Source organism: Felis catus, chromosome D2, assembly GCF_018350175.1.
Source record: "Felis catus isolate Fca126 chromosome D2, F.catus_Fca126_mat1.0, whole genome shotgun sequence".
In the NCBI taxonomy this organism is placed as follows: Eukaryota; Metazoa; Chordata; class Mammalia; order Carnivora; family Felidae; genus Felis; species Felis catus.
The window spans coordinates 28,184,273-28,200,304 of record NC_058378.1 but is presented as its reverse complement, the minus strand read 5'-3'; the positions used below and the strand labels follow the sequence as shown (position 1 = coordinate 28,200,304).

General features: G+C 36.2%; 1 protein-coding gene and 1 pseudogene across 5 annotated transcripts in view; one reads left to right on the top strand and one right to left on the bottom strand.

Moving 5' to 3' along the window:
- The window catches only part of CTNNA3 (catenin alpha 3), a 1,783,011-nt gene that overhangs the window by 802,724 nt on the left and 964,255 nt on the right, over positions 1-16,032 (top strand). The gene's annotated exons all lie outside the window — the stretch shown is intronic.
- Positions 14,329-14,910, bottom strand: LOC101086847 (annotated as a pseudogene).

Below are 16,032 nucleotides of genomic sequence, written 5' to 3'. Positions count from 1 at the left end.
GTTTCCATCTGCTTGCTTCAAGGGCTCTATTAAAAACCCTGTTTGGCCACATATGGTTATGAGTGAACATCTCTTGCTTAGATAAATGGATAAAGAAAGTTCCAGGTCTGACCGTTAAAATGGTCTTTCAGTGTCTTTCTCAAATGAAGCAATTCAAATGAATGAGACCTTATAAGGTTATTTAACACATCTCCTTCTCCCTCCCCTGAAGGCACATTTATGTTGTAGCACCAGTCTGTATTTTGAGGTTTCATTCCATCGCTTCTTTCAGAGGTAGCCCAAGGCTAAATTTGGAGATAGGAAAAAATAACAGACTCTTAAAGTATAACACTTAGTGGTAGGCTTCTGAAGACTGAAAAGACTATTCAACCTTGAGGAAACAATTGTTTTTATTTTTTAAGTTGAATTTAAAAACATACACAAAAGTAAACAGTATAATAAACATCAACTTCAACAATTATCAATATTTTGCTATTTTTTTATCTTTCCCATCCCTCTTCCCACATACACACACCATTTTCCCCCCTAGAGTATCTTAAAAGCAAATCTCAGAAATCATGTCACTTTACCCGTATATATTATAGTATGCAATTCTAACCAACAGAGACTTTTAATTTAACCATCTAGCATTATTACACCTAACAAATTAACAATAAGTTCATAAAGTTGGCTTGTAGTCAAGAATTAAGCAAAGCACAGATACTGCATTTGGTTTTCATGTTTCTGAAATGTCTTTAATTTTATGACGCCATTGATATGTTGGGAGATACCGGGTCATTTGGACTTTACCTTGGTCCACGCTTTGTATTTGGTTGATTGCTCTCCCTTGTGTTATTTCATTTGCAATGAGTGAGTTTTAATGACATACATGTTGAGCAAGAGTCCCATTTATTAATTGAAGCAGGAAGCAGGATATATCCAGCTCCATAGGACATCTATTTACTTTTGGTAGCAAATCTGAGACTTGCCAAACTTTTGTGTGAAATGAGACTTAGAGCTCAGAAAAAAAAAAATGTGTTTCTGTCTTGTGGTATTTATAGAACCAGGGAATTCATAATTGGTTAAATGGCAAGTTTGGGAGTGAGAAATAATATTAAGGTACCATGACTCTATGTTGGTTTAATGTTCATATTTACCAGTATTTGTGTTCTCCACTTTCCACACACTTGCCTTTTTGCCTGTAGTCAGCAAAAGCAATTATTTGATGCTTCTTGATAAGCAAATTTGTTAATTTTGTATTGATGCTGAGGTGTTCTTCTAACAAAATCTCAAAAAATTCAATAGAATAGCAATCAAAGTCACTTATAGTCATTTATATTGAGAGAAATCAGTTTTCTAGCTTTTCATTTAGAAAAAATTCCGTGAAGGAACATGGCAAGCACCAGAGCCACACTGTAAAATTTATAGTCTTATATATACATTCCCAGATTTCTTATACTTTCTCATAGTAAAATAAAGAAACTTTAGAGTAGCTATAAATGTCTCTTAACCAAATTTGCACCTTAATATTTGATGTTCTATTTCCCATGTATGGCTGTGCTTTGAATATAAAGGCAATATTGTTTAAATGGTATCACAGTAAACATTTTGCGATATTTGCTTCATATATATTCCGACAAAACAAGAAGTTTTAAAGAAAAAATTTCTGTTCTGGTCCATTTAGGTTACTTTAATAGAATACCGTAGATTGGGTGGCTTTTTAACAAACAGAAACATTTCTTACAGTTCTGGAGTCTGGGAAATCCAAGATCAAGAAGCCAGTAGATTCTGTGGCTGTTGAGGGCCTGCTCCCTGGTTCATAGAGACGTCCTCTTTTCTCTGTAACTTCACACGACATAGGGGCAAGGGGTCTCTCAGGGGCCTCTCTTATAAGGGTATGAATCACTTCATGAGGGCTCTCCTCTTATGACCTAATCACTCCAAAACGCCCCACCTCCAAATACCATCACACTGGGGATTAGGTTTCAACATATGAATGTGGAGGGGCAGGGGGACACAAACATGCAGTCTACAGCATGTTCTATTGTATTTTTAAAGGATTGTAAAGAATAGTTTCAACCAGGTACACTAGTATATTTTAAAATCTGCCTTCCTGACAAATATATCAGCATTAAGAATTAAATTCCCCAACCACCAGACAGTGAAAGATAATAGAAATCTTGATTTGGATTAAAAACCATAATTTTCCATTGGTTAATTTTATTTTTGTTTCTGAAACATTAAGTCTGATATTTTAAATTTTACCCTGCAGACCTAAAAGATATTAAACTTCTGAGAGAAGAGAAACTCTGCATAGGTTTGCAAGGTAGTGGCAGAGAATAGGAGCTATGGGTCCTTATATTACACTAAAATGCATCAGTCTATTTGGGGACTCTCTTAAAGGGCCAGAGAAACCTTCTTTGTATTGCTAATGCTTAATCCTGATTGAAAAATAGTTCCCTTAAGAGTGCAGGGGGAATGCTTAGGAATCTCCTGTGGCTAACAGCAGAGCCCCCAAGTGGCAAAATTGTGACTCAGATAGAAATTGACTTAGTCCCTGGAAGCAAATGCCACGGGCCCTTAACAGAAATAAAGTATCTTTATCTGGTCCTGAGTTGAGAGTTTATTTTTTTACTCGATGAATATTTATCAAGTTCGTCCACTGTTTTTTGTGCTGAGGATACAACAGTGAATAAGACAAACTGCCTACCATCAGAGGACTTGCATTCTAGTTGATTAGATAGTAAAAACTAACATCATAGGCACACAATGTCAACTAGAGATGAGTGCTATGAAGACATAACAGGATAAAGGCTAGTGACAGTTTGATAGAATAGTCAGAAAATCTCTAAATCCCTTTCTGAGGGCTTCGCATTTGAGAGCAAGTAGGAGGTAACTCATGTGACCTTCTGTTCCCTAAGATGTAGTCTCTCTTTGGGATTTTCACTGATCAGCACCAACATCTTTACAGCGGCTTCAGGCCGACACTGCTCCCCCATAGACACTGTAGGCATGTTCTCTTTTTGGAACACGTAGCACAGATGAACATTTAAACAAAATTTGAAGTAATTAAAAAAATAAGAAATTTAGGAGATAACACAAAAAGAACAAACAGAAGCATAACTCATAAAATGAATCTTACATAGACTTGGCTTTCTTAGATCTGGTTTTCTTTCTTCTTTCTTTCTTTCTTTCTTTCTTTCTTTCTTTCTTTCTTTCTTTCTTTCTTTCTTTCCGTCTTTTATGTTTGTTTATTTTTGAGAGAGGGAGAAAGAGACAGAGTGTAAGCGAGGGAGGGGCAGAGAGAGAGGGAGACATAGAATCTGAAGCAGGCTCCAGGCTCTGAGCTGTCAGAGATGGGTTTATGGTATTAGCTTTCTCAATGTAGTTTAAATTAATAAAAAAAAAAAATTAAGGTTTATTCAGTTTTCAGAGAGAGACCGAGCACCACACGGGAGGGGCAGAGGGAGAGGGAGACACAGAATCCGAAGCAGGTTCCAGGCTGTGAGCTGTCAGCACAGAGCACGATGCAGGGCTCAAACTCATAAACCATGAGATCATGACCTAAGCCAAAGTCAGGCGCTTAACCAACTGAGCCACCCAGGTGCCCCTGTACTTGAAACTTAACGTAACTGAAAAATGAAAAAATATTAAGGAATCATTGAGAACTGAATTTTATGTATATAGTCTGAAAAGGAAATAAGAGACAAGACTTGTATTGAAAACATCCATATTTGCTTCTCCTTCTCAGCTTCTTCACCAATTGGTCTTTTCAGAGTCAGTGACTTTATTTTAGCTGTTATGTTTTTTCTCATAATATTTCTGAATGTTGATATTTTCATTTCTTGCTATTTTAACTGAAGCTTAATATCATGTTCTCTCTCACTTTCCTACTTCTTATGTTAATACAGTATTAAATAGTATCTAAGATGACTATGTAAACAAAGATGTTACTGGATCAAGTGGTGTACTAGATTATGTCTGCATTCTCGTTCAACCTTTCGGTTTTCTTGCAGTTAGGAATTGTTCCTATTTTCTCTCTCCCCCCTTTGTTCTCTCTCCTATCTCTTAAATTTGCTTAGTTTTTTTTCTGTACCTAGTGCTAGTTCTTTTTCCCAGTATTTTAAAAGATTCATCAAGTGCTTAATGTTTCCAAACACTCAATTCAGATAATCCCTTCCCTTTGCAGCATTCTGTTTTTCTAGTATCTAATAGTAGTTGTATCTAATAATGCCTGCTAACCTAGTCTTCCCTTTCTGCATCCTCCCCTTTCCTGGATCCCATATATTCATTTTCTTAGTTCACCACTCATTTTGTTGAAACATGCACTCTAGTATATTTCTAAGAAAATGTGCATGTGATATAAAAACTCCATGTCTCAATTTTTTTGATTTATCTTAACTGATTAATAAATTGGCTGTATATAAAATTCAAAATTGGAAATCATTTTCCCTCAGAATATTCTAGCCATTGCTCTATTGTCTTCTCACACTCACTCTTGTTGAGAACCAGGTGCTATTCTGATTGCGACTTCTTTGTGTATAATCTTTGGAAGCTTTTGTGATACTTCATTTTCCGTGGTATTTGGAAATTATAAAGGATGTACTTTGATTTGGACCTTTTGTCATTCATTGTGCTGAGTATTCAATGGACAGCTTTGTGTCCTTTGGTTCTGTAAAAATTTGTTTATGTCTTTTATTTTAATTACCTCTCCCCATTTTCTCTGTCATCTCTCTCTCTTTTACTGAAAAGATTTTAGATTCCTGGATTGATTCGTCTTATTGTTGTTTTCTCCTATTTTCCCATCTTTTTATCATTTAAAATTTTTTTTTTTAATGTTTATTTATTTGTGAGACAGAGAGAGACAGGGCATGAGTTAGGGAGGGGCAGAGAGAGAGGGAGACACAGAATCAGAAGCAGGCTCCAGGCTCCGAGCTGTCAGCACAGAGCCTGAGGCGGGGTTCGAACTCACAAACCATGAGATCATGATCTGAGCTGAAGTTGGTTGCTCAACTGACTGAACTACCCAGGCACCCCCCATCTCTTTATCTTTTTGTCTTACTTTCAGGTGATTTCCTCAGCTTTATGTTATAATATCTATCTATCTATCTATCTATCTATCTATCTATCTATCTATCTATGTATCTATCTACTTATCATCTATCATCTATCTCTCAATATATCATCTATCTTCCTATCATCTATCTATCTATATATCTATGTATCTATCTCTATCATCTATTTATTAAAAATTTAGATCAGATATCAGCAAACTATTGCACAACCAAATCCAGCAATGATGCTCTTAGGTCAACTGGTGCAAATAAAGTTAAACATTTGTAACTAAAGGAAACATTTATGCTCATTCATTTATATATTTTCTATGGATGCTTTCACCCATCAATGGCAGAGTTTAGAGACTAAATCCTGTATTTGCTATATGTCTCTTTACAGAAAAAGCTTGCTGATCCTCTACCTCCCTCAACTTAGGTGATCATATTTGTTATCTCCAGGACCTCTTTTTGGTTCTCTTTTTCTCCCTTTTCATTGCATACTGTTTTATTTTTACAAATGTGACATTTTATTTCACTCTAGGATATTATATAGGGTGTTTTGGTACTATATTTTTTCTACAATGTCACTGTTTACTCTGAGGTATTGAGTTAGTTTGTTTTGGCCTATTTCATGTTGGAAGCTTTTTTCAAATGTTAAGTTTCTTGTGTGCTTATTCAGATTAATGAGTGAGGCACTAAAAGCTGAGAGAGGGTTCCTTGCATATGAGCAAGGTTTTGGCTGCAGACTTTGTGAGAGCAAATTAAAAAGTGAACTTGCCTTTTCACTAAGGAATCTCTACATGCATGAATATATACATTTCTCCCCCCAAGCCCCCAACCTCCTTTACTGGAGCTGAAAGCTACTGGTATTCTGGGGACAAAGCAGGAGAAGGGTGGTGAGGTCCCCAAGTTCATTATGTGCATTCTCATTTAATTTTCTTTTCATTTCCAAGCTTCAGTGATTTGTCTCATGTACTTGGGTCTAGCTTCTCATGTTTGAATTTACAAAAAATAAACTTTTCTTCTTCTCTACTGGAAGAAAAGAGTATGTCTTAGTCAACCCAGGCTGACTATATAACAAATATCATAGACTGGGTGGCTTATACAACGGAAACTTATTCTTACAGTTTTGGAGGCTGAAGTCTAAGATCAAGGTGCCAGCATGTTTGGGCTCTTGGTGAGGTTACTCTTCGTGGTTTGCAGATGGACATATTCTTTCTGTATCCTCACATGGTAGAGAAAGAGATCTCTCTCGTGTCTCTTCTAATATGGGCACTAATCCCATTCATGAAAGCTCCACCTTCATGACCTAATTACCTCCAGAAGACCCCACCTCGAAATACCATTCATTTGGGTATTAGGGCTTTAACATGTGAATTTGTGGTGGGAGGCAGGGGGACACAAACATTCAGTCCATAGCAGATAGTCTCTTGGTTTCTTGGGTTGAAGATGTGGATCTGGCACTTCCCATGAATACTTTAAACCAGTATCCATATTTTTAGTCACCCCATCTTCCGGAGGCTCTCAAGACTGTTGCACAATATAGGGTCTTCATTCAGTAAGCACTTAGGTGAAGCTTTCTTGGCTCTACTTATTTGTAATATTGTCTATGTTTTCCAAAACCTTGTAGACATTGTTCATTCATTCTTATCTCTTCTTTACTTTCATTTGTATTCATTTGTCATTACATGGGTTTTAAGGGGGAAGAGGCAATAAAAGTGTGCAATCTGTTGTGTTTCAGGATGAATTTCGCATGACAGATTATAGACATGGCAGTGATGACAGGAGTGTGGCAACATTTCCTCAAAAGAATGAGTTTATGATTTTATAATGAAATAAAGAGAATTTTATGTATATGCTTTCTTAAGAAGCCAACTATACTCTGAACTGAAATATGGATTTGTTTTTCCACTTTTTTATATCAAGATTTTGGTTTTAATTATTATCATTTCAGAATGAATTTTCAAACCTATATATATATATATATATATATATATATATATATATATACTTGGCTCTTTTCAAATTTATGTTTACAACTTAATAGTAAAAAATTAGAAAAACTTTAACTTGATATATATGTACATGGTGTGGGGGGGTGTTGTGTGTATATGTGTGTATGTATACATGTGTTTATATTGCTAAGAAAATACAATATTTCAAATAGGCAACTATTTATTTATGATCCAAGTTTGTATCTTCTGATAGATAAATGTGTGCTTGTATTTAAAAAAATAGGAATAGTTATCTCATAGTCATATAAATATTTCTTCTATTCATTGGCTATATTCAAGACCAGACTTTTGCTTAAAGGAAACAGTCTACATTAATTCTTAAAACTTTTTTTTAAATGTTTATTTATTTTTGACAGAGAGAGACAGAGCATGAGTGGGGGAGAGGCAGAGAGAGAGGGAGACACAGAATCCAAAGCAGGCTCCAGGCTCTGAGCTGTCAGCACAGAGCCTGACGCGGGGGCTCAAACTCACAGGCTATGAGATCATGACCTGAGCTGAAGTCAGACGCTCAACCAACTGAGCCACCCAGGCGCCCCTACATTAGTTCTATGTCTTTTTTCTCTTTATGGCATTAGTTAAAATCATGCGGACATTTGATTTGGTATATGTAACTTTCAATCTTGGTAATTTCCTTCTGAAGTACTCTAAGTTACTCTCTGGAGAAACCAAAATAAGTAAACATGTCATCGCATGTTTAGGCCATTAGTCCAAATTCTTAAGCTTTGTAGGTTTTCTGTGGATACTTCTAAAAGGCTTGAGAGGTTTCATATAATTTCAAGTAGCTTACAAGCTTTTGCAAGTTAAACTTGGAAAATATTATTGTAATACCAAGTAATAGTGATATAAAGGCTTAGAGAATCATAAATCATAAATTGGAAAGGATTTTGAGATTATTTTGTCCAAACCACACTTTACATATCGGAAAACTAAAACCCGGAGAGATGGAATAACTGGCTCTATTCACGTATGACGTGGGTACAGGAACTTTGCATGCAACCTAGATCCTTTGACATTAGTGTATTTTTTATAATGGTCTTGTTTCTTGAATCCAAACCAAAGTCTTTAAGTCATGTGAAAAATAATAGCAAACATTAACAAATAGATTTTTACCTAGCCTCAGATAGATTTGTCCAGACAGCTAAAACGTAAAATCATTTTTGTTAGATAGAAATGAAATATGTTTTAAACTATTCTTTACATTTATTTGCTTTCCATTATAAAAGCAATACATATGTATTATAAAACATAGTAACCATGCTGTCACCATCCAAGGGCAACCCCTACTAGTATTTTGGCAACTATACAGATTTTTTGTTACCTTGAATTTAATGCATCCCATTCCTTGAGTGGGCTAAACAATTATTTTAAATACCTTTCATTGTTGGAAATTTAATTTATGGAACAATCTTTATTGATGTTGAATCATTCAGGCTCACCTTCCTTTAAGCACTGAAACACAAATTATTATCTCTGAAAAGGATATAAGTAACTAGTATTCTAATATGCATGGTCTCTTTCCTATATGGCTAACAAAATAAAAATGTTATCCTATGCCAAGGGATAAATAGAAAGTTATCCCATGCCAAGGGATAAGGTAAAGAGAAAAGAAGTTTTGTTGTTGTTGTTGTTGTTTTGAGATTTGATAAGTCTTCAGTGTAATTACATGAAGGTCAATCCAGAATTGTCTGACTTCATCCCTAAAACACTACCACTGATTTGGTTATGTTATCGTTCTGCTTAAATCCTTTGACTAGCTCACCATCACCTCCGGTGAAATAGCAGATTCATCCTCATGACACACAAGGTTCTTCTGATTTGATTCATTTGGTTGTTAGATAAAATAAAATAATCAGCTATCAAGAAGAGCAAGAACCTTATTGGAAGGGAAGTAGCTTCATTTCAGTGCCTTGAACTTTGCTATTTTCCATCTGTGTCACCTTTCTTGTGTTTGCCTCTGTTCTGCCTCCAAGCTCTGGCTTATTTGTAGTGTTTGAGTCCTATGGAGTTGGCTTGCCATGTTGTCTTCAAAGCGTACATGCTACTTCGTGACTCTTTCAGCTTCCCTCCAAATCAGTTTATTCTTACAATCTTTTCAATTTAAAATTTTAGAGAAGACAAAGTTGATCCTTTTGTGCCAGGCCACCTCATAGGTTGCTATCTGGTTTATGAGTTGGTTGTTCTCGAATAACGTGGTCACCCGAGTCTAATCAGATGTGACACAGAGTTGAGGGTCATCATGAAGTTGGCAGGGTCATATTGTATAAGACAACTTGGCAGGTGCTCTAGGTGGGGCCAATTGTAGTTATGAAAGACAGTGAATATAACCTGATTCAAAGATCCTTTGCTATTTGGTCCAAATCTACACTTTGTCATTACTTCTAATATGCTACACAACCTGTGATCCAGTCACACCAAAGGATTTATCATACTCTGAGCAAGCCATGTTTTAATCATGCCTTAAGTCACTGTTTATGCTATTTTCTCTTATAAGAATAGCCTTTCTCCATTATCTATCAGGTGTAATTGTCTATAAAATATACCTGAAATGTTATATTCTCCATAAAACCTTCTCTAGGAATTTTGGTAACTTCCTCATTAGCAATTTTGGGTTATATACTATAAGCATATGACATATAAATACATTGTATTATAATCGTTTATATGTAAGTTTTTCCAACAGAATATCCTTTAAATTTAGGGATGGTGAAATCTCATTCATTTCTAAATATTCTAGTAAATATTTAGATAACACATACTCAATGTGTGTTTCTTGAAGGGAAGAAATCAAGATGATTCAAGGGGAGATACTTCTATAATAAGGAAGAGTCCCTGGAAAGAGTACCTGTAGCTGATTCACAAGTCTGTGTCACCTAAGATATGCTCAAGTATTAAGGGGGATGTATGTACTAAGTATGATGGACTCTCAAAATTTGGGTCAAAGAACCAGAATACTGTTTTTTTTTTGTTTTTGTTTTGCTTTTTTTGTTTTTGTTTTTGTTTTTTTTTACCATTTGCCATCTCTGTTTGACTAAGAAGTGTTGCAGATGGATTTTTATTGCTCCTTCATTCCCTTCCAACCTGAGAAAGAAATTTTCCTCTGAGGGCACTTTCGTTTGTGTCTGAAGGCAGTGACCTTGTATTCTCAGAAAAACAACTCTGTATTTGGGGTTGTTTGTCAACACATGCAGGGGCATTTTGGGGACAAACTCTTTTATTTGGGGCTGTTTACTCTTGTTTCTTACCAATAGTATTATTTCAGGGGGCTTTTTGCCTCAACTGAGCTTTCATTAAGGACCTTACTGGAATATCTGTGGCTTTTTAAAAAAGCTTGATGACAATGTCAAGAAGCCTGGCTTTAGAAACCGGCTCGAAAAAGCCTGACCTAAGGGATTGTTTGTAATCTGGCTGTTGTGTGTGTACTTTGTGCCAGTTCCCATTCTAGGTGCTGGAGGTAGAATTTAAGAGAAAAGAAAAGACACATTTCTATACTCATAGTGTTTATAATCCAGAACAGCATACAGATAAATGACTTGTTATAACGTGGGTAGTGAGTGCTATCATGAGAAAAGCACAAGATGCTATGTGACTTCATAGAAATGGCACCTATCCAAATTCAACTTTCAGAGAGAAGAACTGAGTTAAGTCCCAGTAAAGAAAAATTGCAGCGTTAAAAGTGAATGATTACGGAAAACAAATGACTAATACATTTAGCTAGAGCAGTATTGAGCATAATTTCTGATTCATTTTGTAAATTGTCAGTTTATTCTCAGTAGAATGGATGTAGATAAGCTATGGAACTTAACCTAACTAGTATTCAGCTTGGCCGGCCCCTCTGAGTGAACATCTGTAACACTGGTCAGTGAAAAACCAGGTAAGAATTATTGGTCAGGATTTTCAAAAATCCATTTCAGGGCATCTTTGGAAGTCTGCACTACCCTTTCCTCCTAAACATACGTTAAAACAGATGAGGTGCAATGGTGACAGCTTGGATAAGATTCTTGTCCACGAATACCATAACTTGACTGAGACAAATGTGGACCTGTTGTCAGAAATAATTGTATCTGGCAGCTTGTATGCTGCAAAAAAACTGGCATGAAGTTACATTGTCACTGCAGAGGCTTGAGGTCGAAGCAAAAGCACTTAAAACCATTGTGAGATGCAGTATATGGAAGGGAAAAGTTTTTATCTCATAATGCAAAATCAATATGGAATCCTGATCCAACTTTTTTTGGTCTTTCCCCTGGGAAAATTTGGTGTCTTAGGCAGTTTATGCCAAGCAGCCTGCCATGTGACGTGCACTAACTTCCTTTAGACTTTTCAATATCACAATCAATTTGAGGCCATCAGATAGAGCTTCTAGCCAAGGCTTTCAAGCAGACAATTCCCAGATGTGTTATGTGTAGTGAAGCCAAGATAATGTCTTCTGGAGTAGTAATGTAACTTCTCTACAAGATGCATCCCTTATGGAAAACAAACCAAACCAAACCAAACCAAACCAAACCAAACCAAACCAAAACAAACCAAAACAAAACAAAACAAAACTCATGTTGATGTTTTGAAATTGGCCTTAAAATTTTTAGTCGGTTTTCTCTGATAACCTTCTCCATGTCTACTTTATGACAAAGAATAGTTTGGGTTCTTATTAATTTAATTGTGTTATTTAATCAGCCTGAAAATAACAATTAAGGAAGGCTTCTCTTTTCTTTTTTTCTCTTTTTTAATTTTTAGAGTGAGAGAGAGAGAGAGCATGAGCAGGGGTGAGGGCAGTGGGAGAGAGAGAGAATCTTAAGCAGGCTCCACACAGTGCAAATCTTATGTGAGGCTTGATCCCACAACCCTGGAATCATGACCTGAGCCAAAATCAAGAATCAGACACTCAGCCTACTGAACCAGCCAGGTGTCCCAAGGTGTCCTTCTCTTAACTAATCTTCCAGTGGTAGTGGCATGCATATTTTGGTATGTGTCGGGGATAGATATTCTCAACTATGAGATATTGATGATGTTCTCTGAAATATAATTGATGACAGAATGAGTTGAAAATTTAAATCATGGTGCCAATTCATCAGATATATTAACCTCACACTTCCTATGTGGTATTGAGTACCTAATGTACCTAATGAGGTATTGAGAGTTCCAAGTTGGGCAGGAACATAATACAGGTAACCTCTTGAAATTTGAATTTCAGGAAACAAGTGAAAAGGTATCATCTTTTTCAATTCAGTCCACAGCAACTATTTTTTTAAACAGATGAGAAAAATTATCATTTATTTGTATATTATGGATTTTCCACCTTAAATATCTAAGAAATTATATTAGATTTGCTTGAAAATCAGATATTAGAACATTAGATGTTAGACTTAAAAGTTATTAGGGGCAGAAAAAGAATAATCAGGAAAGTTAAAAAGTTACATACACAAAAGCAATTGCTTCCTATTTGCTTTCAAACTGATTATTGTTAGTAAAGCAGAAAAAACAGTTATAAGCTGGTAAAACAGAAAAAGTCTTGTAAATTATGATGGCCTCTGATTAAGCTTAAGCAGTGCGTACAACCTATGCCAAGAAAGTAGAAACAAAAGCAGCAATGATAACAAGAATGATGCTGAGGAACAGAATGTAGAGAGATAATAGGTTTCTGGATTGGAAGACTCAACAGGCTAAATTAATCTGTATATAAATTCAGATTAATATAAATGAAACATGATAAAAAATTAAACAGGAATTTTTTGTGTTTAATTCTGTGCTTTAATAATAGCTTTATTTTTGAGTATTCTGTTACATAAATTTCCAAACATAGACAGAAGTAGAGAGAATAATGAAATGAACTTCCGTGTACCCATCACCCAGTGTCAATGTCAAAAATTATTAGCACATAGCCAAACTTTATTTATTTATACCCCCATTTATCACTCCATCCTCACGGATTATTTTGAAGCAAATCCCAGACATCAAATAATTCACCTATATGTAACTCTAAAAGATAAGAACTAAAAAAAAAATGTATTGCTGTGATGTCATTATTCCATTCTAAAAAGTTAGCAAAAATTTGATGACTTCAAATCAAATACCAATCAACATCAAATTCAGTATTCATGCATGCAACATACATATTTGGCTGCCTTTTTTTTTTAATCAGGGTACAAACTAGATCCTCATTTTGCATTTCATTGGTATACATCTAAAATCTCCTTTAAACTTTAAACTCTTCTCTCTATTTTCCCCTTGTACTTTGTTAAAGAAACTGGGTTATTTGTTTTGTGGAATTCCCCACATTCTGTGTTTTGCTACATGCATCTCCATGATATCAGGTAAAAATTTCCTCTGACCTCATTTTCTATGAGCTGTATATCTAGACAGAGGTTTAATCAGATCTCAGTTTGATGCTTTGGCAAGAATACTTGATTCAGCATGTTGGATTCCTTCTGCTGCATCACACTAAAGAGCCCTTAGTTTCTAATATCTCTTTATTATAATGTTAGGTTAATCTACAGGTTTTTATGTGATTGGCCTGATTCATCCATTATAAAACTTAAAAAAAAATTTCATGTTTATTTATATTTGAGAGAGAAAGAGAGAGAGAGAGGGAGAGAGCGAGAGAGCATGAGCAGGGGAGGGGCAGAGAGAGATAGAGACAGAATCCAAAGCAGGCCCCAGGCTCTGAGATGTCAGCATAGAGCCTGATGTGGGGCTCAAACTCACCAACTGGGAGATCATGACCTGATCCCCAGTTGGACGCTTAGCCAACTGAGCCACCCAGGCACCCCCTGATTCATCCACTATAAATCGGGCTCCCAATCAGTTTTTCACCTGATAGTTTATCTGTTACTAATGATTATTACATAGATCTATTTGTTCAATAGGCATTGCAAAATATTAAGATTCTAATTCCATCATTCCTTTTTCATTTATTGGCTGGAATTCTTCTATAAATAATAACCTTACTGTATCAAGTGTTCATTTTGAGGCACATACAGGAAAGGCTGAAAAAAATATCTGATTATTTTTCCCTTTTAAGTTTTCAGAATAATAGGCCAGTTCACTAAAATTCTGGAGATCATTATTGAATTGTTTTTAGGTATCATTATAACTTCATGGATCTTCTCATATTTGATATTTTTCGATCCACTTCAGTTATTGTTCTTTATGATCTTGAATTTATTATCTCATCTTTGCCAATAGGACTGTCTTCGGTTTTTTTCTTAGGCAGATAAAAGGTTGTTTTATTGAATAACCGATCTGTGTAATTGCTGAGGCCACTATGTATAGACAAAAGGGAGGGAGTTTTATTTCTTGGTCTCTTCCTCCTTGGACAGAGTCTTGATGATTTCCTCCTTCTTTGCCTGGAGCCACTCTTCATGGTGCTTGCATGCTTCCTTGTTCTTAGCCCTGCAGGCCTCAGCTTGGTCAGCCGGAAGCTTCTTGCGAGCCTTGTGGGCCTTCAGGTTGTGGATGTGTTCCATGAGAATTCACTTGTTTTTGAATACATTCCCCTTCACTTTCAGGTACAAGCTGTGAGACATGTGGTGGTCAATCTTCTTAGATCCAGATATCTTCTGAGTAGCTGGTACAGAATTCTCATCGTCCTCATCCAGGTCACCTTCTCAGGCATTCAAGCAATGGCAGTACCTTTTCTCTTACCAGTGCCTACATGCCTGTCCTTCTGGTGGGCCAAAATATTTTTCCAGCACTGGCCCAGAATGGACCATCCTAGACTTTCTCAGCCCATCTTTGATCAGTTTCTGGACATGCTGACAGGAGTTGACATTGGCGATTTCACTGGTCTCATTGTGGTCCAACCAGACCTTCTTGTCGCCACAGAGTAGGAAACTGGGGGCAAGCCCCTTCTGATGCCTGAGCATACTCATGGCTGCCTTCACTGTGGTGAAAGGAAAGACAAGACCTCTTCAATTTTGTTCCTAAGTCTTTGTGAAATGATCTCTGTGGTCACTGATGCATCCTCACTTTTTGGTATGACAAGCAGTCCCAAGATCTTCTCTTCTATTTTCTGTCCAAACCAGGCAACAGCCATGTCTTTAAGGCATCTTGGTATCTTTTGTGGGAAATGGTGTTCATAGTCCACAATTTGGTCACTGGGGATGCTCATAGCTACTTAATTGGTCACTGTATCTAGGACTATTCTGTAGAAATATTTTAAAAGAGGAATACTTTATATTGATATTTCCATACTTTCCATATTTCCAATTCAAATTTCAGTTTATGGGGTTTTGCTTGTAATTTTTTTCATTTGATATGTTTATTATCTCTTTTCTCTTAAACTGAAAATCTTAGTTCCATATGACTGCATATATATATAATAATTTAAGAATAATTTTAGAATAAAAGCAGTAATGGGGTGCCTGGGTAGCTCAGTCAGTTAAGTATCTGACTCTTGGTTTCGGCTCAGGTCATACATAATCTCACACTTCATGGGTTGAGCCCCATGATGGGCTCTGTGCTGATGGTGAGTGGCCTGCTTGGGATTCTCTCTCTCCCTCACTCTGTCCCTCCCCCACATGCTATCCCTCTCCTCTTTTCTCTCAAAATAAATAAATAAATTAAATGAATGAATGAATAAAAACAGTAATATTATTAACAAGGTGATTAGTAAAAACAATTTAAGATTTCTTACAGTTCTTGGTTTATGGTACTTAAAAATAATTCATATCAATTCATGCCCAGTTATATAGCCTTGTTTCATTGCTTTTTATTTCTATGGATTGTTTTTTTAGTTTGAATTAACTTTGTTTAATAATCATTTAAGGGGCGCCTGGGTGGCGCAGTCGGTTAAGCGTCCGACTTCAGCCAGGTCACGATCTCGCGGTCCGTGAGTTCAAGCCCCGCATCAGACTTTGGGCTGATGGCTCGGAGCCTGGAGCCTGTTTCCGATTCTGTGTCTCCCTCTCTCTCTGCCCCTCCCCCGTTCATGCTCTGTCTCTCTCTGTCCCAAAAATAAATAAAAAACGTTGAAAAAAAATTAAAAAAAAATA